This window comes from Chlorocebus sabaeus, chromosome 25, assembly GCF_047675955.1.
Source record: "Chlorocebus sabaeus isolate Y175 chromosome 25, mChlSab1.0.hap1, whole genome shotgun sequence".
Lineage (NCBI taxonomy): Eukaryota > Metazoa > Chordata > Mammalia > Primates > Cercopithecidae > Chlorocebus > Chlorocebus sabaeus.
The window spans coordinates 71853236-71877553 of NC_132928.1; positions in this window are offsets into that span (position 1 = coordinate 71853236).

Consider the following 24318-nt stretch of genomic DNA (forward strand, 5'->3'; position numbering starts at 1 on the left):
TAAATAATATTGATGCCAAGGCCTTGTTCTTAGGGGTTATTCTTTGATTAGTTTGAGTTGGGGCCCAGGTGTTAGGCATTTTTTAAAAGCTTCTATTGTATCCCAATGTTTAGCCACAGCTGAGAACCGCTCAGAATTTGTGCAGATCTCCCTCTTGTCTGAGCCATTAACTGACTCTTCCCTCCTGAGGTTGGGGTAAATGGCCTCTGTTCAGCTCTAAGACTAACTGCAATGGTGTGCAGTAGGTCTCATCAGCTCCCCGTGTTAACCTCAATTTGTCCCTCACTCTCCTGTAGCATCATATTTTCTCCCTGACTTTTCCCTTCTACAGGCAAGCATGCCAGTAATCATCCCTATCCTTAGAGTAATCTCTCTTGATCTCACATCAAACTTCAACCCCTGCCTAAATACTCCAGTTTTCTTAGATCAAAGTCTTCTGCACTGAAAGTTTACATGTTTTTACCTCCCAGTCTCTTATTTCATTTTTGTTGTATTTTCTATTTAGAAAAGAAAAGATGCAACACATGTGTAATTTATGAAGCTTCAAAATAAAACACATTTCTGTGATCTCTGCATCAAATTTCAGATTGTAATGTTACTGGCACCATGTTTGCTTCCAATTCATTTTTTAAAAATGTTATAATTATTTTAAAAAGTGTTGAATGAGGACAAAAGATTGTCTATAACATTTGTGCAGGTAAAAAGTGAGAAAGAATAAAAAGAAAGTGATCATTCATGTATGCACCACGCCCTGTAATACAACATTGCTAGTCTGTTGACCCCCTTCTGTGACTCTCCTATCCCACCACCTTTACCCCACCCCAGGTAAATATTCCACTAAATTTTGTATTCAGCATTGATTTGCTTTTCATAATAATTTACCACAGTTACATCCTTCAGCAATGTTTAGTGTGGCCTGTTTTTGTACTTTATCCAAGTTTTTCTTATCTCCCTCCAATTGAGTGTTCATTCCAACCGCGAACCTTACAAATCCAAGGCTAACACTCTCGCCTTGTATTATCAGCCCCCAACTCCAGTGGACACTCTTGATTTCTCTCTCCTTCTTGATCACATTGGATGGGCACTCTCAGAGCCTCCCACCCACCTCACATGAGTTCCTTTTTTCTCAGTTCCCTATATTGGATGCCTCTCCTCTTGCCTTATTCTATGTATTAGAATACCCAGAACTCAGTCCTCCTACCTCTTCCCTGTCTAAGCTCACTTTCTGGCCAAGAAACATATGAAAAAATGCTCAACATCATTAATTATCACAGAAATGCAAATCAAAACCACAATGAGATACCATCTCACACCAGTAGGAATGGCTATTCTTAAAAAGTCAAAAAATAACAGATGCTGGCGAGACTGTGGGAAAAGGGAACATTTAGACACTGTTAGTGGGAGTGTAAATTAGTTTAGCCACTGTGGAAAGGACTTTGGAGATTTCTCAAAGAAATTAAAACAGAACTGCCATTCGACTCCACAATCCTATGACTGTGTATGTACCCAAAGGAAAATAAATCATTCTACCAAAAAGAGACACGCACTCACATGTTCATCACAGTACTATTCACAATAGCAAAGATGTGGAATCTAGCCAGATGCCCATCATCATTGGATTGGATAGAGAAAATGTGGTACAAATGCACCATGGAATACTATGCAGCCATAAAAAGGAATGAATTATGTCCTTTACAGCAACGTGATTGCAGCTGGAGGTCATTATTCTAAGTGAATTAGTGCAGGTGCAGAAAACCAAATGCCATGTGTTCTCACGTGTAAGTGGGAGCTTAACAATGGGTATGCATGGGCACAAAGATGGCAACAATAGACACTGCGGACTCCTAAAGGGAAGAAACAGAGAGTGGGGCAAGGACTGAAAAACTGCCTACGAGGTACTATGCTCACTATCTGGGTGACAGGATCATTTATACCCCAAATCTGAGCATCACACAATATACTCACGTAACAAACCTGCGTATGTACCTCCTGCATCTAAAATAAAAGTTGAAAGTATATAAATAAACAACCCGCTCACTCACTTTTCCAGGTGACCTTATTAGTTTAGTAGCTACAAGGGCCATAGATCTGCTGAAAAGACCCTCAGAATCTACTCCCTTCTGAGCTCCAATTGGTATATTCAACAGCTTCTTTGAAATCTCCACTTAGATACCTAATATCCGTTCTCAAATGTAGCATGTGGAAAATATAATTCTTTGTTTTCCTTACCAAACTGCTTCTCTCCAAGCCTTTCTCATCTCAGTAAATGGCAATTGCATTCCACCAGTTACTTGGGCCAAAATTTGAAATTCTTGGAGTCATTTTCAAATCCTTTTTTTCTCTCTCTCTCACAAATAGCACATCCAACCCATGGCAAATCCTGTGAGCTCTATCTTTGGAACCCATCCTGAATCTGCCCACTCCTTACTTCCTTCACCACTATCATCTTAGCGAGAACTTGATTATGTCTTGCCTGGATCCTGTGAGATCAGCCAATCTGGTCTCTCTTCTTCCATCTTGCTTTCCCTCTGCCCATCCCCACTCCAGCTAATCAGCCAGAATGATCTTTCTGAAACCTTAATCAGGCATTACCCCATCCCAATCCAAGCCCTCTAGAGGCTCCTTGGCACACCAAAGTCCAGACTCAAGGCCTTACAGGATATGGCTCCTGGCTTCCTTTTCAGCTTCACATCCTGACTCCTTTTCCTTGCTCACCCACCTTAGCTACTCCAGCTTCTGTTCCTCAAATGCCAAGTCTATTACCATAGCTTTGCATTTATTATTGCTTCTACCTACAACATCAGCATCTATTCTGCTGTCTCCCTCAGATTTCTGCCCAAACATCTGCTTCCCAGAGAGGCCTTCCCTGACCACTCTACCTACAGCAGCACATCCTAATGTAAGCATTTTAGAAATCTGGCTCATTGTTGTATTCTAGGCTTCCAGCAACAGAATTGGGTGTATAGTAAGTGCTTCATAAATATTAGTTGAATGAGAATGATGTGATTCTGCTGTGGAGGTTTTACAATGGAGTTGGAGGGAATGAGTCATGCACTCACTCTATTAGTTATGGATTTTGTTTCAAAGTAACAAATTAGAGCCAATCTACATAGAAAGGGGGATTCATCACAGAATGTAGGAGTATATTATTGAAGCCAATGATAAAAGTGCAAATGAGTCTCTGAGAGAGAGACAGAGAGAGATAGAGGGAGAGAGAGAGACAGAGAGAGAGACTGAGTCTAGGGGTTGAGGGACTCGAGAGCTGTCCCATTCTCTCCATCTCTCATCTCTGCCCTTGTCTCTGTGTCTGCCTCACCCACTCTGTCCCTACTGAACAATTCCCACCAGTGGGCGGACGATGTTCAGCCTGCAGTTTCTAAGCAAGTCTAATCACTTGCAGAGAGACTGACTTCTGAAATCCAAGCCTCTTGAGAAGAAATTCTTGCTTGGCCAGTGGGCATTAAGTGCCCCACTGTGGCTGGAAGAACAGTATCATTTTGTACTAAGAAGCTGCCCTGGGGTCTATCACAATTAGTGGGGAAACCCTGTAGGAGTTCATGAGGACTTGGGCAAACATTTTGAAAAGATGTCCATGATTTTTTTAAACTACAATCACAAGCATCAAATGACATGGGTTACATTTCTTTATTCCCATCTGTTAGACTGCAAAATACCTTTTGTCTCCATATCCTAGAATCAAGGACTCCATATTTAAAGAAAATTTCCTCACTACTCCACATCTGAAGCTATCACTATGACATGACTTGTATTATAATGAGGTAGCTAAAGCAGAAAGGCTAAGCACTAAGAATTTTTGATTGACATCAAGATCAACAGCAATTTTTCTTTTCTTTCTTTATAACAATGCTTCACAGCAGCTAATGTTAAGGAACATTATACTTAGAGGTGATGCACAAGGACAACTATTAAAATGATCTTTTCTTTTTTTTTTTTTTCTTTTTTTTTATATGGAGTATCGTTCTGTTGCCCAGGCTGCAGTGCAGTGGCATGATAAAATGATCTGTATTTTTAAAAGCCATTTGTTTTCCAGAGTCAAGAAAACCTTTTTTTGCTTTTTGAGCCATTTATAGCTTACAACAAATTAGGTAAAGTACACTTTTGTAAAGTACATTTTTGTGAACAAAAATTTGAAGGATTTATCTTTCTCTTTCCCTGATTTCTCCAGAACCTGGAAACTATTCGTGAGTATTCTTAATTTATGGCAACATAGTTATTTACATAAGTTCAATAAGAATGTTTTCTTTTGTGACAGGATATTGGGGACACATTATTTTACCAAAGTTTAATATTTTTTCATGTAAAGTTCCAGCAAAACTATGTGGCTGGAGCCTATGTAGCCTATGTGGCTAATCACTCTTCTTGCAGTACTTTATGTAAATAATCAGGCTAAATATGATAATCCTAAAATGTATTTTTCACACAAATTGGTCTTACTATAATTTCTCTTTGATAAGAAAGGGGAACTCGAGGAAGAAAAATAATATTTCAAGGGAAATCTATAACACACCTATTACTGGGTTTGCTAAAGAAAAAACAGATTATAATATTCTTCACGATGTTTTTTGTTGACTCCCTAATGAAGTAAGGGTTTTCATTCTTATATTTCAATAATTTTGTCTTTCTATGGTTTTTTGTTGTTGTTGTTTTGTTTTGTTTTGTTTTGTTTGTTTGTTTTTTTGAGACAGAGTCTCTCTCTGTTGCCTAGACTGGAGTGCAGTGGTGTGATCTTGGCTCACTGCAACCTCCACCTCCTGGGTTCAAGTGATTCTCCCACATCAGCCTCCAGAGTAGCTGGGATTACAGGCACCCACCATCATGCCCAGCTAACATTTCTGTAATTTTGTAGAGATGGGGTTTCACCATGTTGGCCAGGCTGGTCTTGAACCCCAGACCTCAGGTGATCCGCCTGCCTTGGCCTCCCAAATTGCTGGGATCATAGGCATGAGCCACTGCGCCCAACCTATAGATTTTTAAAAATATGTTTGCTTTGACATACCTCTTGTAAATAAAGTATACCTGGATTTTAAAACATTTTAAACCCTATTTTTAATATGTAAATTTAATTTCTTTATATTTATTTTCATTACTGGTATGTTTAACTTATTCCTTTTATTTTTTTCTATTTAACATTGCAATATTTTATCTCTTTTTGTTCCTCTTCTACCTTTTAAAAGTATTTTATTTAATTGTAATTTCATTGTTTTATTTCTCTCACTCCCTGTAATAGTTTAAAATATATGCTTTTTATGCCTAATGTTCTTAGCTTTAATATGCACATATTTAGATATGATGTCCTTTCAATAACTAAATGAGTTATTATCTACATCCTGCCTATTAATGAGACTCATAGCAGGATTTAACTTACCTTCTTCCTCTCTTCTCCTGCCACTTCTATGAGATCATCTGTGATTTTAATATCAGATTATGGTTAACTTGTTTTCACCTGGTGATTGATTCTTATTTTAACTCAGCTTTGGCTGTTCACTACTGCTTCCTATATTCCATAACTTCCTCTTTCTTGAAAGCATTCATTTGACTGGAGCACATTTTTAGTAACATTTCAGAGTGATTTTGTGGTTAGCAAACTTCATTCTTTCCATGTATGATGTCATCTTTATGTCAGCCTCACACTTGAGTAATAACTTAGCTGGTTATATAATTCTAGATTCAGAGTGTCTTCATGCAGACCTTTGAAATGATTTCTCCCATCACACTGTGTTGCCCATAGAAGCCTGGTGTCAGTCTAATTGCTGACCTTCTGCAGGTATGATATGCAGCACTGATTGCCTGCCAGCATCTAGTCTACCCAGCCTACCTCTCATCTCCAGACTTTCCTGTGAGTGACCATCACTCCCCTTCATACTCCATTACTTTTGAGAAGGCTGGATATTACTCCCAGTCCCATCCACTATCACATCTTCAGGGTCTTAGGTTGGCTTAAGCCAATCAGCACAATGCGTATCTGCAGACCCATTGGTTCAAGGGTGGGCATGTGTTTTAAATAAAGGTACTAGGGTCAATCGCAGAATTCTTGTTAGAATACTGATAAAAAAGCTTTCTCTCTCTCTCCTTTTATGGAAACAAAGAATGTAGCTCCAACTGAGACTGGCAGTCTGTATATAAGCCAGTCTCAGGTTAAAAAACCTAACTCTGTGTATAGCAGAACAGAGATGGAAAGAAAATGGGTCCTTGATGACATCGTTGAATTGCTGAATGAATCGGCACTTGAATGCTGCCCTACCACTGGACTTTTCTCATATATACCAGAGCATCCTCTTTGTTCCTTAAGCCTATTGATTGTATTTTCTATTATTTTTCAGTAGATAAAGTGAACAACATGTTCCAAGAAAATAGTTTGTTTTCTTCTCCATGGAAGTTTTAAAAATATCTCTTTATCTTTAACGTTACAACACACTAACACATAATGACTAGATCTCTTATTTCATCTAGCTAAAATTTATGAAGCTTTTCATTCTCGTGATTCATTCCTTCATTTTTTTTTTAAAACAAGTGTTTTTTAAACACTATGTGCTAGGGCTTTTCATAATGTATGAAGGATACATCAGTGAATATAACAAAGATACAACAAACTCCCCTTCCTCTTGGCAAGACAATACACAAATGAATATATATTATGTATGTGTAGACAGATAGATAGAATTTCAGATATTCAAAAGCTATGTGAATTTAAATAAGCAAAGTAGAAAAATAGAAATGATTGTGACTGGGGGAAGGGCATTGCTATTTGGGTCATCAGAGAGGACCTCTCCTAAGATGTGATATTTTAGCTGAAGGCCATGAGAGTGAGTCATATCAGTTGTCTAAAAAATGTGGCCTTAGTAGAGTAACTAGCAAAGAATCAATTTTGTGTATTCAAGGTATAAAAAGATAACTATTAATAGTATGATCGGAACAAAGGTGATGAAGTGAAAGCAGTAGGAGATGTTGGACAGGTAACTGGAGGTCAGATTATTAAAGGCATACAAGGCATAGTTAGGAGTTTAAATGTTATCATGGGGGAAACCAGGAGAACATGAGACTCCAAACCAGGAGAACATGAGACCCCAAAAGCAAAGTGAACAACTTGTTCCCAGAAGGAGGGAGTAGCTAACTCTCCCATTGCTGCTGGTGTTCTGGAAAGGCGATGATGGCATATATTGATCATGGGGTTTGGCAACACTGGTGTGATGGAGTATTGACCATAGAGTTTGGCAACACTGGTGTTGAAGGGGTTTCCAAGAACATTGGGATGAAAGACAGATTGAGTGCGTTAAGAGAGGCCTTAAACTTGGGCCAGCCAACATCCACAAGTCATTTGAGGAGCTCTCTATAAAGGAAACAGAGAAATGTGAGTGGATAAAGCATGAAGGTAGAGTTTTCCTTAAAATGGAGGATATTACAGGCCGGGTGCGGTGACTTATGCCTGTAATCTCAGCACTTTGGGAGGCCGAGGCAGGCAGATCACCTGAGGTCGGGTGTTTGAGAACAGCCTGGCCAATATGGAGAAATGCCATCTCTACTAAAAATACAAAATTAGCAGGGCATGGTGGTGGGTGCCTGTAATCCCAGCTACTTGGAAGGCTGAGGAAGGAGATTTGCATGAACCCAGGGGGTGGAGGTTGCAGTGATCCAAGATCGCACCATTGCATTCCAGCCTGGGTAACAAGAGCGAAAAACTCCGTCTCAGAAAAAAAAGAATGTGGGCGGGGGACATTACAGAATGTTTGTGTGCTGATTTAGGTCTTTGTAAGAAAAATGATTCTGTTTCAGTTTTAAAAATTATTTCATTCCCTTTTTCCCTTCAGTTCTCTCTGTTTTCTCAACTTCTACTTTCTATATCTATCCTCCAGGTCTCCATACTTTCTACTATAATTTGCTTGGAAAAAATTTTCTACCAGATATTCAAAGAGACTCTTGAGCTCCGTTTTCCATTTTATTACTCCACTCTTTGGTTCTATTTGGCTGTTCATACCATTTACTAAGGTAAATTTTTAAAAAGTCAATGCTTATATATATATTTCTTTCTAAGATCTTTTAAAAATAACAGTATATTTTTGTTTATTGATGTAATACCCTTTTGAGTCTCTCTGAGAATATTAATTATATCTGTTTACATCTTCTTCAATTGAATTATTGACTCAGTCTCTCTGCTTGTGTCTCAACCCCTGCTTTACATGGTATGTACTCACACATGTGAGAGACAGAGAGTCAGAGGGAGGCAGGGGGAGAGATCTGAGGTTAGCATGATACAATGCAAGCATTTTCCTAACAAAGACCAAAGAGTGTTAAGCTGTGTGGCTGTCCCCACTGTCATGGAGGAGTTCTTCATGGTAAGAAAAAAAAAAAAGGAAAGAAAGAATGGTCTAGTCCTTATCCCAGGAACAGGATCCAGCTGAAATCATTTCATTTTGTTTCTTTCTCAAGCTTCAGCAGAAGAACGTTTAGCTAATTTCCGTCTTAAAATTAATAGTATGAGCATTAGAGTTATATCAGATAGGTCACTGAAACAAAGAGTTTATCAAGCAAATACATTTGCACTTGGTGGGGTGGTGTGATACCCCATATGTCTTTCATAATGTTGGCTGAATAGGAAGCACATTGCATTCATTTTATCATTCAAGCCTCACTTAAAAGGCATCGTGACCCTGGACAGGCTTCAGTGGTCGATCTGCTCCCCTGGGCTCACAATCCAAGGACACAGCACATCCACATCTGGGAGTCCCCTTTACCTGCCCACACTCCACTCTGTACCTCTGACCACAGCAGAAGCTTTCTTTTCTCAAACACTTTGTAAATCACCTACAAAACATTAATAAAATAAAACACGTATTACAATCATGCACCACAAGTCAATGAGTTCTTCGGGTGAACATTATTTTTGTTGTCCTGCTGAAATTGCTACTTATTGTAAGTACTAGACCAAGGCACACAAGATCTGGCAGGATTTGGTAAAATTTCAGTTGGAATGTTCCATGATGACACAGGTTCATCTGGGATGGGGAGGGTGAAGAAGGATGACAAGGTCACCTGCATGTAGCCTTGGAAAAGAGGCACCAGTTTTGTTTAACATTGTGCCAGGGAGTGGCTGGATAGAAGAAGGAAGCATAGACAAACTAAGAAGCATTTCTGCGGAGGCCTGAAGCCATGTCAAGAAATTGTTTCCAACGAAATCCTTTTGAATTACTTTTTCATTTAAATGCATGCGATGCCCAGCAGCGTTCATTTACGGCTGAGACTCTACTCACGCTAAAGAAGACAAGAAGCCACAAGTCTGGATGCAGAACACTGGGCAGCCACCAAAGTACCTTCCAGACAAGGATTGAGGGATTTTTCCCCAGGTCCCATAGTGTAAGATGTGGTTTGGGACTGGGTTGTTCATTACATTTAATTCAGCAAATATAACCATGTCTACCTGGTACCAGGCATGATGTGAAACATTTGGGATAGATTAGTGAACACAGCAGACAAAATTCCTGCTGCTGCAGAGCTTATACTCCAGTAGTTAAGCAAAGTAACCAAGAAAAATATTGTATTGTATATTAAATGGGGGTGATTGCTGTGGAGATAAGAGATCAGAGAAGGATGACAAGGAGTACCGAGGGGTCAACTTTAAACCAGGTGCTCAGAGATGGTGCCACTGAAGAGGGGGCATTTGAACTAATACCCAGTAGAGGTGAGGGAGCAGGTGGGAGTTTTCAAGGGGAAATAAGGGGGTCCTTGTGGCTGTAGACAGTAAACTGAGTGTAAGGAGCATAAGCCAGCATAGGAGCAAGGTCAGAAAAAGCAAAGGGCTTTCTGGGCTGCTGCAAAGTCTTTGGCTTTTGTGCCATCTGAGGTGGAAACCACTGGAGAATTCTGAGCAGGGAAGTAACATAATCTGACTTGTATTCTGATAAGATTACACTGAATGCTGAGTTAGGAGTAGACTCTAAGTGGGATGGGGAGGTAAAATCAAGTAGAACAATTAGTAGATTGTTGTGACTTGGACTAATGTGGGGTGGTGGTGGTAATCAAAATGGTAAGAAGCTGAAGTTGATAGAATTTGCTGTTGTTTGGAACTGGGGGGTAAGAGAAAGAGAAGAATCAAGAATGATTTCAGGCCAGGCACAGTGGCTGACACCTGTAATTCCAACAGTTTGGGAGGCCAACGCAGGTAGATCACCAAGATCAGGAGTTTGAGACCAGGCTGGCCAACATGGTGAAACCCCATCTCTACCAAAAATACAGAAATGAGCTGGGCATGGTGACACACACCTATAATCCCAGCTACTTGAGAGGCTGAGGCAGGAGAATCGCTTGAACCGGGAGGTGGAGGTTGCAATGAGCCCAGAGCAAGACTCCATCTAAAAAAAAAAAAAAAAAAAAGAAAGAATTATTTCAAGAGTTTTTCCTGATCCACTGAGAGGATAAAGTTGCTTTTGATTGGAGGTGATAATTATAAGAATAGATCTTATGGTGGAAGGGGAAGAGCAAGATTTTTTTTTGACATGTTCAGCTTGTGATTCTCACTAGATACTCAGGTAAACACGCCCATTAGAGAAGTCTGGGCTGGAGATGCTTGTGTTGGAATGTCACATTGGGTAGAAAGATACTTTACCCTACGCCTGCTCCTTTCAGAATAGAGATGGTGGTTTTTCCTTTTCACAAGTTCTTAAATCTACATGCCATCCACCACCACAGCCACCCCCAGGTTTAGGGTTCAGATTTTCTATGATTAAGAAGAGTTAACAAGTTTTAATGCCACCTTTGTTCCTCCTAAGTGTTGAGTGTTCCTTACTTCCTGCACCTGGGATGAGTGGCTAATCAAAATCTTTCTAGGACGTCGTCACATATGGATCTGTAATTAGTCATTTGATTTGCAGCAGCGGTAACTACAAGCAGACAATTTTCCCTTTGCAGCTTTGAGAAGCAGAGAGGGAGGGATAATAGTAGACATATGGTAACAATTAATTTTAAACTTTTGCTGATGGGAACATTGACTTTACAGTTTAGAAAATGATATCTATTTCACAGTGAGCTTATGAAAGTTTAATGAGACAATGTATATGAACACGTCTTTTAAATTATTCACACATGTGAAGGATAACATATTTTAAGATTCAACTCCTGCCAGGAATGGTGGTTCATGCCTGTAATCCCAACACTTTGGGAGGCTGAGGTGGGAGAATCAACTAAGCCCAGGAGGTTTAGACTGCAGTGAGCCAAGATTTACTGAGCAACAGAATAAGGCCCTGTGAAAGAAAGAAAAAAGAGAAGAAGAAAAAAAGGAAGGAAGGAAGGAAGGAAGGAAGGAAGGAAGGAAGGAAGGAAGGAAGGAAGGAAGGAAGGAAGGAAGGAAGGAAAGGAGTTCCACTCCTTTCACTGATATTCCAAGAAATAAAAGGACTAGATCAAGGTCTCCAAGCAATTTAATTGCAGTAAAATTTCAAAGTTAATGTCTTCTCACTTTTAGTTTGATACTCCTTCTCCAAGTTGAAATGGAAAATTTCAGCTTGCCCTAAATCAGAAGTACTTTTTTAACTTTTTCTTAGGACAAACATGAGTGTATGTTGCTGTGTGGCAGGATAGAAATGAGTAACCGTTGATCAGAAGAAGCAATTCACATCAAATTTGGATAAAGTTAAGCCAACTTGCCAAGTAGACAGCTGGGATATTAAAAGAAGTAAATGGTATAAAATGTCAAATGAATGTTTTTGATTGGCACAGAGAGGTTTGAAGACGTTTGGAAAGATGCTATAATGACACAGTGCTGCAAGTAACCATGAATCCTTATGGTTAAACTGGAACAAATGTCAAAATTTTGATTGGTTCAAATATTCTTCAAACCTAAACCATGATGGCTAAAGCAATAAAAGTAAAGAAAGATGCAGATACATTACATAGGAAAGTACTGATTTCATAGAAAGGATAGTAGAATAGTATTATGAAAAGAATATGGCCATAAGAATTCAAAAACTTGGTTCTAAAACTAGGTTCTCCTCCTGAACGGTTGATTGAGTTGAGTCTTCTTCATGTCCAGCTGTAACATAAAGAGTTGTATTAGCTTTGCAAATCTTAAACATTCTATGATGCTCTAGGGACAATATTTATCAAGACTGTGCCATTCTTTTGGGTGATAATGAGAAAATAAGAAGACAGAATATTGTTATAGTTAATTTTATTTGTTAACTTGACTGGGCCATGGGGGACTCAGATATTTAATCCAATATTATTCTGGGTGTTTCTGTGAGGCTGTTTTGGGGTGGGATTAACATTTAAATTGGTAGACTGACTATAGCAGATTGCACTCCATAATGTGGATGGGCCTCATCCAATAAAGTGAGCTTCTGAGTAGAACAAAAGATTGACCTCCCCCAAACAAGAGAGAATTCTCCAGCCTGCCAGCCAGTGGACTCAAATGTGGACACTGAATCTGCAGATTTTGGATTTGCCAGGCTCCATAATCACAGGAACCAACTTCATATAATAAATCTCTTAATATGTATCTTCTATTAGTTCTGTTTTTCTGAAAAAGTCTTACCTATAGATTTGAGTACTGAGGGTGGTTGCAGAAAAATTGTATCTTAAGATGAATTTTCTGAATTGCTTTTGAAGTTTCTGGAATTGGAGCTCTAATCTGATCACAATTAAAGACACTAATTACTCTATTTTCAGTAGTAAAGAAGAGCGCTCATAGCCTGGCGATAGATATATACAAAATATCACAATTGGATACTCCTAATGAATCACTTATAAGAAGCAAGGATCTGGGAGACCACATATATGATATTTTTGAAAATCTTTGCCAGATAAATGATTACAATGAAATTGGATGGTTGCTTTTAATGTTACTGGATGAAGTAGGGGAGGAAGATGAGCTGAGGAATACCAGTTCCCAGGTTAAGTGCCATATAAATGAAGAGAAAACTTCCATGTCTGCCTGAAAGAAACCCCTGTCTCCTATAGCTGTAGGGCTGAGATTACTAAAACCAAACCCAGAATCTCATACTTTGAGTGGCTGAATTACAACAAAGATTGACTTTGCAGTCTCTTTTCCTAGTCACTTTTGTCATTCCTCAGTGGGCTCATAAGCAAAGTGACCATGGTGGCAGGGGTGGGGGTTATGCATGAACTCAGCAACATACAGCTACTGCCCAATCTGCTAGCAGCAGAGACCAACGCTGAATTCTCAATGTGGCATTATTTCTGGGGTAATAACCTGCCAGCCACCTGGTGGCGGGTCAATTATATTGGACCACTTCCATCATAGAAGGGACTGTGTTTTGTTCTTATTGAAATACACAGTTACTCTGGATATAGATTTGTCTTCTCTGCACACAATACTTCTGCCAAAACTACCATCTGTGGACTTATGAAATGCCTTATCCTCCATCATAGATTCCATACAGTATTATTTCTGATTAAGGAACTCACTTCTCAGCAAATGAACTATGGCAATGGGTCCAGGATCATAGAATTCACCGGTCTTATAATGTTTCCCACCATCCTGAAACAGCAGTCTTGAAGTGGTGGAGTGGCATTTTGAAGACTCAGTATAGTGCCAGCTAGGTAGCAACACCTGCAATGGTGGGACAAGGATCTCCAGCAGCATATGCTCTGAATCAGCATCCGTATATGCTGCTGCTTCTCCCATAGCCTGAATTCATGAGTCCAGGAATCAAGGGGTAGAAGTGGGAGTGGAACCACTCACTATTGGTCATAGTGACCACTAACAAAATTTTTGCCTCCTGTATCCATAATGATATACTCTGCTGGTCTTCACGTATTAGTTTCAGAGGGAGAAATGCTTTCACTAGAAGATACAACAATGATTCCATGGAACTGGAAGTTAAGACTGCCACAGGTTCACTTTGAGCTCATCATATCTGTGAATTAACAGGCAAGGAAGGGAGTTACTGTGGTAGTTGGGGTGATTGATCCTGACTACAAGGGAAAATTGGACTGCTCTTCTGTAATGGAGGTAAGAAAGGGTAAGTCTGAAATATAGGAGACCCTTTAGGGAGTTTCTATTATTATCATGCTGTGTGATTAAAGTCAAGGGGAAACTACAACCCAATCTGGGCAGGACTACTGGCCCCACCAGGTAAAGAACCATGACCAGTTGAGGTGCTTGCAGAAGGCAAAGGTAATATGTAATGAGTAATGGAAGAAGACAGTTATGTATACCAGCTATGACCATTTGACTAGTTACAGAAACAAAGACATAATTGTCATGAGCATTTCTTCCTTATTTTGTTACAAATATATATGAATATAACTTTGTTTTCTTCCCTCTTTTGTTCATTTTTCATGTAATATAAGAGGTATTGACTTTATGTCATAGTATTTAACTATTGTTAACTTTACCTTATAGTACTAAAGTCATGGAATATCAAAGAGAAGAGCTAACATTATCTAAGGACTTTGCATCCTCTTCAGGGGAAAGGACTGATGCATTATTCACAAGGTAGTTGTAGAATGTTAGTTGGAATTTTAAACTTGTTATTGTCTTTTTTTTGTTTGGAGATTAGCCTTGGTTTATGAAGATGTATATGGGCACCAAGTTGATAAAGATGAACTTATGATGGATAATTTTGTGTGTCAACTTGGAGGGTGTTTTTGGATGAGATTAACATTTAGATTGATAAACCTTGTGTAAATACATTGCCCTCCATACTGTGGGTGGGCCTCATCTAATTAGTGGAAGGCCTGAGTAGAACAATTGACCTCCTCCAAGTAAGGGAGAATTCTCCAGCCTACTGGCCTTCAAACTCAAACTGGGACATTGACTCTGCAGATTTTAAATTTGCTAGCATCCATAATAGTGTGAGCCAATTTCTTATATTAAAACTAAATTAAGAATAGAAACATGGTGTATCTTGGTGATCTCAGAAAGCCTATGTGGAAATATCATTAACTTAATAAACATTGATTTGTTTATTTGACATAATGCATTGCTCATGTAGATTTTACCCTCCATCATCAAACAGTCCAGCAGAGTTATGTAAAAACTGAAGATTCTGTGGGAAGAGAAAAGCCTGTGCCATCATTCACTAATTTCTTCTGTTTTCTGAAAATTCTCCAAAAAAGTGGATATTTATCAAATAAAGAAGGAAAAAAGAAAACCTCAGTTGATTTTACTTCACCTTAATCAACCATATTTTAGCCAGAGTTTGCCCCAAATGACTTTTGTCTGTTTTCCATGAATGAAGATTGTCACCACAGAAGATATTGAAAAGTTTGTGCCATAGATTCTAAAGGACATTTTAACAGCCGAGTTCTGAAATTATTTCAAGCAATAGCAGTGTGATTGAATGGAGGGAATATCTTCCAGACTGACACTGAAAAGAATAGCACTTACTTGGGTATATATGAGATATATATCTGTACACATATATATGTGTGTGTGTGTGTATATATATACACACACACATACAGGCTGACACTGAAAAGAATAGCACTTACTTGGGTATATATGAGATATATATCTGTACACATATATATGTGTGTGTATATATATACACACACACACATGCAGGCTGACACTGAAAAGAATAGCACTTACTTGGGTATATATGATATATATACACACACATACATATATATGTGTGTTACATGTCATATTTATACATATAGCCTCTGACATAAATACGCGTGTGTGTATTTGTCCTTATGTACATATGCTTTCATTGTCGTGGCTATTTTGTAGTGAAGTCAGACCTAAGACTCTAGAGCCACAAGTCTAAACAATGGAAGTAGAATGTTTGTGCAACATTCATCCCAGTGGGCAAGAAGCAGCAAAACCTCAGAAAGGCAATATGTGGAATGCAGTCCCAGTGCCTTCGGATGGGAAACTTAATCTTGCACTAAGAATGGGAGTGACTTTTAAGTGAAGATGAAAAATTTTTCAGGTACCACCCAGGTTACAAGCCTTTTCTACTAGCAGCCATGGGACTTCTATACTGCTTCCCATGGAGAAAAAGGAAAAGTCTGTTTTAGGGAACCGCATCAAATTCTAGATGAGGATCTAGAAATGCAATTAAACCACCATCAGCTCAACACTTGTAAATCCAAGTTTCCAGCAACCGCACAAAAACCCTTAGGAATCTCCGTAATTAACTGGCATATTGGCAATGATGACATGTGAGTGCTCAGATGGAGGTGGGCTAGTGAGGATTAACAGGCAACATGGACAGGAGTGAGGTTCAGAAAGGAATTCTGGAACCAGGTGGCAAAGAAGAGGAAGGCTGGGGCAGGATCACTTCCCTAGATGCTCTTGGCTAAGGGTTTCACCAGCACCTGGTAACACTTCACACAGGGCTATAGCTTATAATATTTTATTTGTTGAATAAGTATAGATATCCATTGAAGGGTCTATGCATGTATTTTTCTTTTATTTTATTTTAGATTCAGTGATACATGTGTATGTTCATTATATGGGTATATTGCTTGCTGATGGCGATTGGGCTTCTAGTGTCTCCATTACCCAAATAGTGAACATTGTACCCAATAGGTAATTTTTAACATTCGCCCCTCTCCCATCCTCTTCCCCTTTTGGAATTCCCAGTGTCCATTATTTCCATCTTTATGTCCATGCGTACCCATTGTTTAGCTCCCACTTGTAAATGAGAAGATACAGTATTTAACTGCCTGTTTCTGAATTAGTTTACTTAGGGTGATGTCCTCCAGCTCTATTTATGTTGTGGCAAATGACAGGATTTCATTCTTTTTTTATGACTGTGTAGACCATAGAGTACTACAGCCTTCCTCTTCTTTGTCACCTGGTTCCAGAATTCCTTTCTGAACCTCACTCCTGTCCATGTTGCCTGTTAATCCTCACTAGCCCACCCCCATCTGAGCACTCACGTGTCATCACTGCCGATACGCTAGTTAACTACGGAGATTCCTAAGGGTTTTTGTGTGGTTGCTGGAAACTTGGACTTACAAGTATTGAGCTGATAGTGGTTTAATTGCATTTCTAGATCCTCATCTATTTCTGCGCCTATAATTTGATGCAGTTCCCTACACATTTTCTTTATCCAGTCAACCACTAACAAATATTTAGGTTGATTCCATGATTTTTCTATTGTGAATAGTACTGCAATGAACATATGGGTACAGGTGTCTTTTTAATATAATGATTTATTTTCCTTTGGGTAAATGTCCAGTGGTGGGATTGCTGGGTTGAATGGTAATTCTATTTTTAGTTACTTGATAAATCATCATCATGTTTTCAATAAAGGTTGAACTAACTTACATTGCCACCAACAGTGTTTAAGCATTCTCCTTTCTCTGCATCCACACAAACATCTGTTGTTTTCTGACTTTTTAATAATAACCATTCTGACTAATGTAAGATGATATCCAATTGTGGTTTTAATTTTTATTTCTCTGATGACTAGTGATGTTGAGCATTTTTTCATGTATTTGTTGGCTGCTTGTATTTCTTCTTTTGAGAAATGTCTGTTCATGTCCTTTGCCCAGTTTTTAATGGGGTTGTTTATTTTTTCCTTGTTGAGTTGTTTGAGTTCCTTGTAGATTGTGGATACTAGTCCTTTGCTAGAGGCATAATTAGCAAATATTTTCTCCCATTCTGTAGGTTGTCTGTTTACTCTGTTATTTCTTTTGCTGTGCAGAAGATTTTTAGCTTAATTAAATCCCATTTGCCTATTTTTGTTTTTGTTGCATTTCTATGCATGTATTTTTAACCTCAAATTAATGGTTTTGTTGATCATTCTCAAGTTATGCTTCTTTTTTTTGCCTTTATCATGTCTAGAACAACAAGAACACTTTTTGCTATTATTAGGTGTTCCAGGCTGCTTGTGTTTCACTTAAGCTGAGTCCTCAGGACTGTCAGGGGGATAGAGATGCTAGAGCTAACTGGTGGGATCCAGACGTGAGTGATAAATTGCCGTCTTTGAAATTCTCTTTTATATCTTCCCTTTTCAGAAGTCAGAGCCAAGCATTGCAGGATGTCTGTGGCTTTGAATAGATGCTTCCCTGCTTGGGTGATACTTTTGCTTGTGAAGTAATTTTAAGAAAATTATCTGGGACAGTTCTCAATTGTAAATCCTTCTCACCGTTATCTTTCTTTAGAGAATTTGACCCACCCTTTTACCCCTCCTTTTTTGCACTCTAAGAATATGAAGGTAGAGCTTTCTTTCCAGCTGCCCTTTGGCAGGATGAATTTATCATTGCCAATTCTGTACAATTCCAAGCAATGTCACCAAACGTCCTTGCCCTTTTATTAATTCTGGAAATAAGATCTACTTGAGTATTAGCTCTGCAGTTAGAGTTACCCAAATACCATGTCATTGTTAGAGGACAGTTACTCTGGGAATGACCATCTGGTTTTGCAGAGCTGAGGGGACTACATGAGCTGGAGTGAAACACAACATTCCAACTGGTGCTAATTCACATTGGTTGATTTCTGGTCCTCAGCCTTTCCATCCAGATTATGGGCACAAGGACACAATACATAAAAATCAATTAATTTTTGTGAAGATATTTTATGAGATGAATATTTAAAAGAAATTAAAGTGAGATGAATAAAAGAGTAAAACGAGATTAAAATTTAACAAAAGGACTCAATCACTGCAAAACCCACCTCCATCTCTGCATTTAGGGTGGAATTAAACTCAGTCCTTCAGAAATGAGTTTCTCTCTGTCTCTGTGAGAATAATGGGAAGTTCTGATTATCAAAAGATCTTAATTATTCAGAAGCTAATTATTCTGCCACTGCATTATCTTAGTTATTCTTTCTTTCTGCTGCCTATCTCTGGATCTTTTCCCTGACAATTAGTAGATCATGACACACAGATTTTTCACTGTGCCCTCAGTTGATCCCTCCTTTCCAACTCACTGGATAGTAAAGGAACTCAAACCTGGCCATTAAAAATATATCTGTCTTTTCCAGTTTAATCAGTCTCCTTTCGTGTTAAGAATAATTGCTTTCAGAGTTCTACGCCCTCCCCCTTCTTCTCTTAGGAAGTACCTTGGTGTATGAGGGAGTTGACAGAGTCCTCTGAATCTCTTTTAATATCTTTTGCAGAATGGTGAGCTGGGCTTGGCTAGAACCAGCATCCTCTGAGGTGCAAATGGCCCCATCCAGCCTTTTGGAGTGTGATAGCATTCATTGCTACTAACCACTGACTTTGCCATTCCCTCTAGTCATTGAGGGTCATATCCTCAGGGGCCTTCTCTTGCAGAACTTAGAATTCTTCCAATCCCATGGTTTTCTTAGCATTGGGGCATGCTGTCAGCATTGGGAGACCAGGGGCTAGTCCTCCTTTGCCTTCTCTCTCTCTCTCTCTCAATCTCTCTCTCTTGCTTGTTTCATTACCTTTAAGTAGCTCCTAAGTCTAGAGGTAACACACATAACTTCTACCTACATTCCCACTGGCTGCTGAAAGTACCCCAAACAGGTCATTTGCTATATTAGAAATCGACAGCCTTCCTCTGTTGTGCCTTGGGAAATAAGCCACTAACCCTGATGTTCTTGGTTTCCCCTATACTTTCCTGGAAGCTTCTATGGCCTTGACCCAACTTCTGGAGATGTACACTCAGTCTAGGTAGAAATGGGTTGATTCCTTATCTTGGCTATTGTGAATAGTCCTGCAATAAACATGGGAATACAGCTATCTCTTTGACCTACTGATTTTATTTCTTTTGGATATACACCTAGCAGTGGGATTGCTGGATCATACGGTATTTTTATTTTTAGTTTCTTAAAGAACTTCCAAACTCTTTTCCACAGTGACTGCACTAATTGACAAGAAATGGAAACCTTGACCTTTGCCTTCTTTGTTCTAGTTCTGTCTCTCTGTTGCTTCCCATAATTCAGATGGGAAGCTGCCCTCTTCTTTCTGTTTGGGTAAGTCTTCCCTAACAACACACTCTCTTCTACTTCCCAAGCTTACCTCAGCAATTTGACCTCCCCTAGAGTTCTAGCAAAATGGCTGCCACAGAATATTATTTACAGAGGACAGGAATGCAACACACATTGACTTAGAGATATCAAAGGATAATTCTTACTGCATCTACTCTCTATCAGACGGCCAAGAGAAAAGAGAAAAGAAAAAGAGAAGAGAAAAAAAGAAGAAGCCATAAGATCTAAACTATTTGGTTATTTACTGGCAATCCCATTGAATGATTTGATGGGATATTAACTAAAACTGTTGGTTTAAATGGAAGTTTTAAATAATATGAGTATACCATTATATGTGTGTGCATAAATATACACATATATATATGTGTGTGTGCATATATATACACATATATGTATATGTATGTGTGTAGATATATATACACGCATATACACATACACAAACATATGTGCATGCACACACACACACTCTTTCCTACTCCTCTTCATGACTGAGAATTGGTTATAACTGCCATTTAAAACAAATTATTATTAAAAATAGATCATTGGGAGCCTAGTACATGGATGATTCATCAACAATGGTAGCAAGGAGTTGGAAGCAAACTTTAAGGAAGGGGTAGCAGAAACCATAGCAGAAATTGTGCTTACACTGATACATTCCCTGACCTTTAAATGGATTCAGCCCGTTGAGAACATGCTGCTGGAAATACAGGAAAGGCCTGTCTTGGTGACAGCTCACGATTCCTGTTATTTGCACAGATTCCCTCCTGCTTTTCTCTTTGAACCCACTGACACCTCAATCTTTAATCTTATGGTTCTGCATTCTGACTTCTGAAACCTGCTTCAAGCCTCTTCATCTGAAGCTTCATTTGAATCCTCTTCTCTGACTCTGAATCTTCTCTCTGTGAGCATGACATTGCTTTCATCCACCTAAACCTGTGTGCAAGAGCAAGCGCCTCCTTCCCATGCTTGCAGGATGCACAATACCTGCTGGACCAGCCTGCCTGTATTTCTTGCAATCGATGGGCTGGGAAGAACTGTGGAGTCAAGTGCTCATCAATTCTGGCAGCGACAAAATATCTTCAACAAAAAATACTGCAGACATTCTTGCAAGACTTTACTTATCAACAGGCAAGTATAAAACAAGTAGAATTGGCAAGTAGAAAACAGATGCAAAATTTAAATTACTTTGCATGGAGTCATAGAAAGAGAATTGGAATTAATCTTAGAAATCATGTAGTACAATGCTCATTTTTCTTAAGAGTGCACTGAGGTATTTGAAAGTTAATGGAATTACTAGTTAAGATTATATAGTTATTTGTTACCAACATTTACAATCCTACCATGTATGAATGTCATTAACACCATCAGTTGGAGGGTGGCAAGAATGCAATGATGAATGACTGAATGTAATAGACTTACTATTGCAAGAGGCTGTCAAGTATGCCACAAATTACAGCCAAATCTACTATCTCGTCTCACTAATAGCACTGTATTCATCAGTTCGTGTTTCTTTCTAGAAATACCTGAGGCTGGGTAATTTATAAAGGTTTATTTGACTTACAGTTCTGCAAGCTCCACATGAAGCATAGTGCCAGCATCTGCTTCTGCTGAGGGCCTCAAGAAGTTTCCAATCATGGTGGAAGACAAAGAGGAAGCCATCATGTCACATAGCAGGGGAGGGCACAAGGGGGTGGGAGAAGGTTCCACATTCTTTTAAACAACCAGATCTTGCAAGAAATTACTCATTGCCACAAGGAGGGCACCAAGCCATTCATGAGGGATCTTCTTCTATGACCCAAACACCTCCTACCCACTGCCAACATTAAGGATCACATTCCAACATGTGATTTGGAGAGCATACACTCCAAACCATATCAAACACTTTTAGCCAAGGATAACAAATAAGGGACTTCCCTATTAAGATTAAGTGTATGAACAACAAGCAAGGCATATGTTCATTGAAGCACTATTCACAATAGCAAAGACATGGAATCAACCCAAATCCCCATCAATGATAGACTGGATAAAGAAAATGTGGTTACATATACACCATGGAATATTATGCAACCGTAAAAAGGAATGAGATCATGTCCTTTGTAGTGACATGGATGAAGCTGGAAGCCATTATCCTCAGCAAACTAACACAAAACAGAAGGCCAAACACCACATGTTCTCACTTATAAGTGGGAGCTGAACAATGAGAACACATGGACACAGGGAGAGGAGCAACACACACTGGGGCCTGTTTTGGGAGGGTGTGGGTAGGAGGAGAGCATCAGGAAAAATAGCTTTTGTGTGCCGGGCTTACTACTAGGTGATGGGTTGATAGGTGCAGCAAATCACCATGGCACACGTTTACCTATGTAATGAGCCTGCATATCCTGCACATGTATTCCAGAACTTAAAATTTAAAAAGAAAAAGATAAAGTGTGTGTCTGTTTCCCCCTAGATGGTGTGTGTCCTTAGGGTTAGAGGGTATGCTTCATTTACATTTGCCTAATGACTAATACTGTGTTTGACCAGAGTTAGTGTTTAGCAAGTTCTCAGTAATTTAAATGGAATGAAAAGGGACCCTTATTCTGTTTTGCTGTAATGAGTGAATTCCTAATTTGAGGACCATAGGTGATCTTCAGAATGTCTGTGAATTTCCTGAAATTATATTCTAAATTGTACGTGTGTGTGTGTGTGCACTTATACATCCCTGCTCACTCCAGGAGACATTACGGTTTTTGGCAGCAGCATCTCAAAGGGATTAAAAGATTATTTTAGCAAAGGAAAGACTGACATGTCGAATGCATGTGTTGACTCACTGAGTTCCCCTGCAGTCTTCGGAGGTCCTGGAGAGCACGGGGCCAAAACAGCTAGAAACTGGAATTCCTCCAAACAGAAGCTTCAGCATCACTGAAGACAGGGAAATGGCTCAGAGTGATCGTGATGGAGTGGCTCTAACTCTCCAGCACCTGTTGGAGAACAAAACAAGAAAAATCACAGTGAGCTTAAGGGCAAGAGGCACCAGAGTCTGAATCCACCTTTCTCCAACAGAAGAACTGTGAACAAATATCTGTACCTTCTCTCATTCTTCTTTCTCCATATAGAGATTTGTTATTTCTCTCCACTCAGATGACATTCCTACCTCAATGAATCAATGAAGCATTATTAGAAAGAAAGAAACAAACGTTGAATAAAGTTCAAAATGGAAGTGATTCATGTGCTTAAAGTATTTAAGCCAGATGTCACATAAAGTATTTCTCACTGAAAAAGGCCCCAGGATTAGCTGACTACTCAAGTTTTTTTGAGAAAACCTAAATGTATTCAATTGTGAGGAATCTTATGTTGGTTATTTGTCCATGTGGAGGGCAAAGTCACAAACACCTCTCCCAAGATGAATAATACTTAAAGAACTTACATTTATTTGTAGGTGTTCTGTTTGAAATTAGTTTACTATGTCTACTGATATCTGTTCAAGTTAAAACTGAAATTAGTTTAATTCCCAGAGCCCATACACACTGACAGAGTTGAAAATTTTGATACATGCTGGCAGGCAGAAATCAGCTTAGAATTTAAAGTATGAAGTGGATATTTCACAAAGCAGATAAATTGCATGTCTAAGTGATAAATTATTAGGAATGGAGGGAGGGGCAGAGTCAGAATTCTTAAAAATAATTTGGACCATACATTTATTGCATTTAATTTGCAATATAGAAAGTAAATGCTTCTTCCTCTGAATTCTTACAGAACTTTCTGTTTAACTTAAGCACCCTGTACTTTTTTCACCTTTATTTTCATTATTTGTGTTTGTGTCTTGTCTTCTACTGCCTTGTAATTCCTTGAGGACAGAGCTTTCAGCTTTTATAATATTCATTATGCTGGAAAATGTTGGAAAGATACAAGAGGATTTTTTTTTCTGAATTAACTTTTTTTGTTTTTCATTTTCTGTGAATCAACAAAAATGCCAGAAGCATGAACCATATAGATAAGCAGAAATATAGAGCCAAGTGAAAGGTGAGAGGAGAACCACCAAAATTTGTGCTAGTACATTGTATTATTCAAGGTGAGCTAGATAATGCTTTTATGCTGCAGCAACCAAGAAACTTGAAAATGTCAGTGTCTTACCACCCATTAAAAGTTTTAGTTTTATATTTTAACACAATTAAAGTTTTGCTTTCTTATCATGAAATATCCAAAGAGTTTGTTCCTGATTAGATGGCTCTCCAAGGCAGCTCTCTTCCAGGTGAAGACTCAGGGACCCAGGTTGCTTCCTCCTAGTGACTTCATCATTCTCAGCATCAAAACAAAGAGAGAGCATGTAAAGTATTTCTCAAGGAGTTGCAGGGAACAAGTGTGCAAGTAGCACACATAACTTCCACACATGTTCCAGTGGCAATAATGCATTTCATGGCTTCACTTTTAAGGGAGGATCAGATATGTAA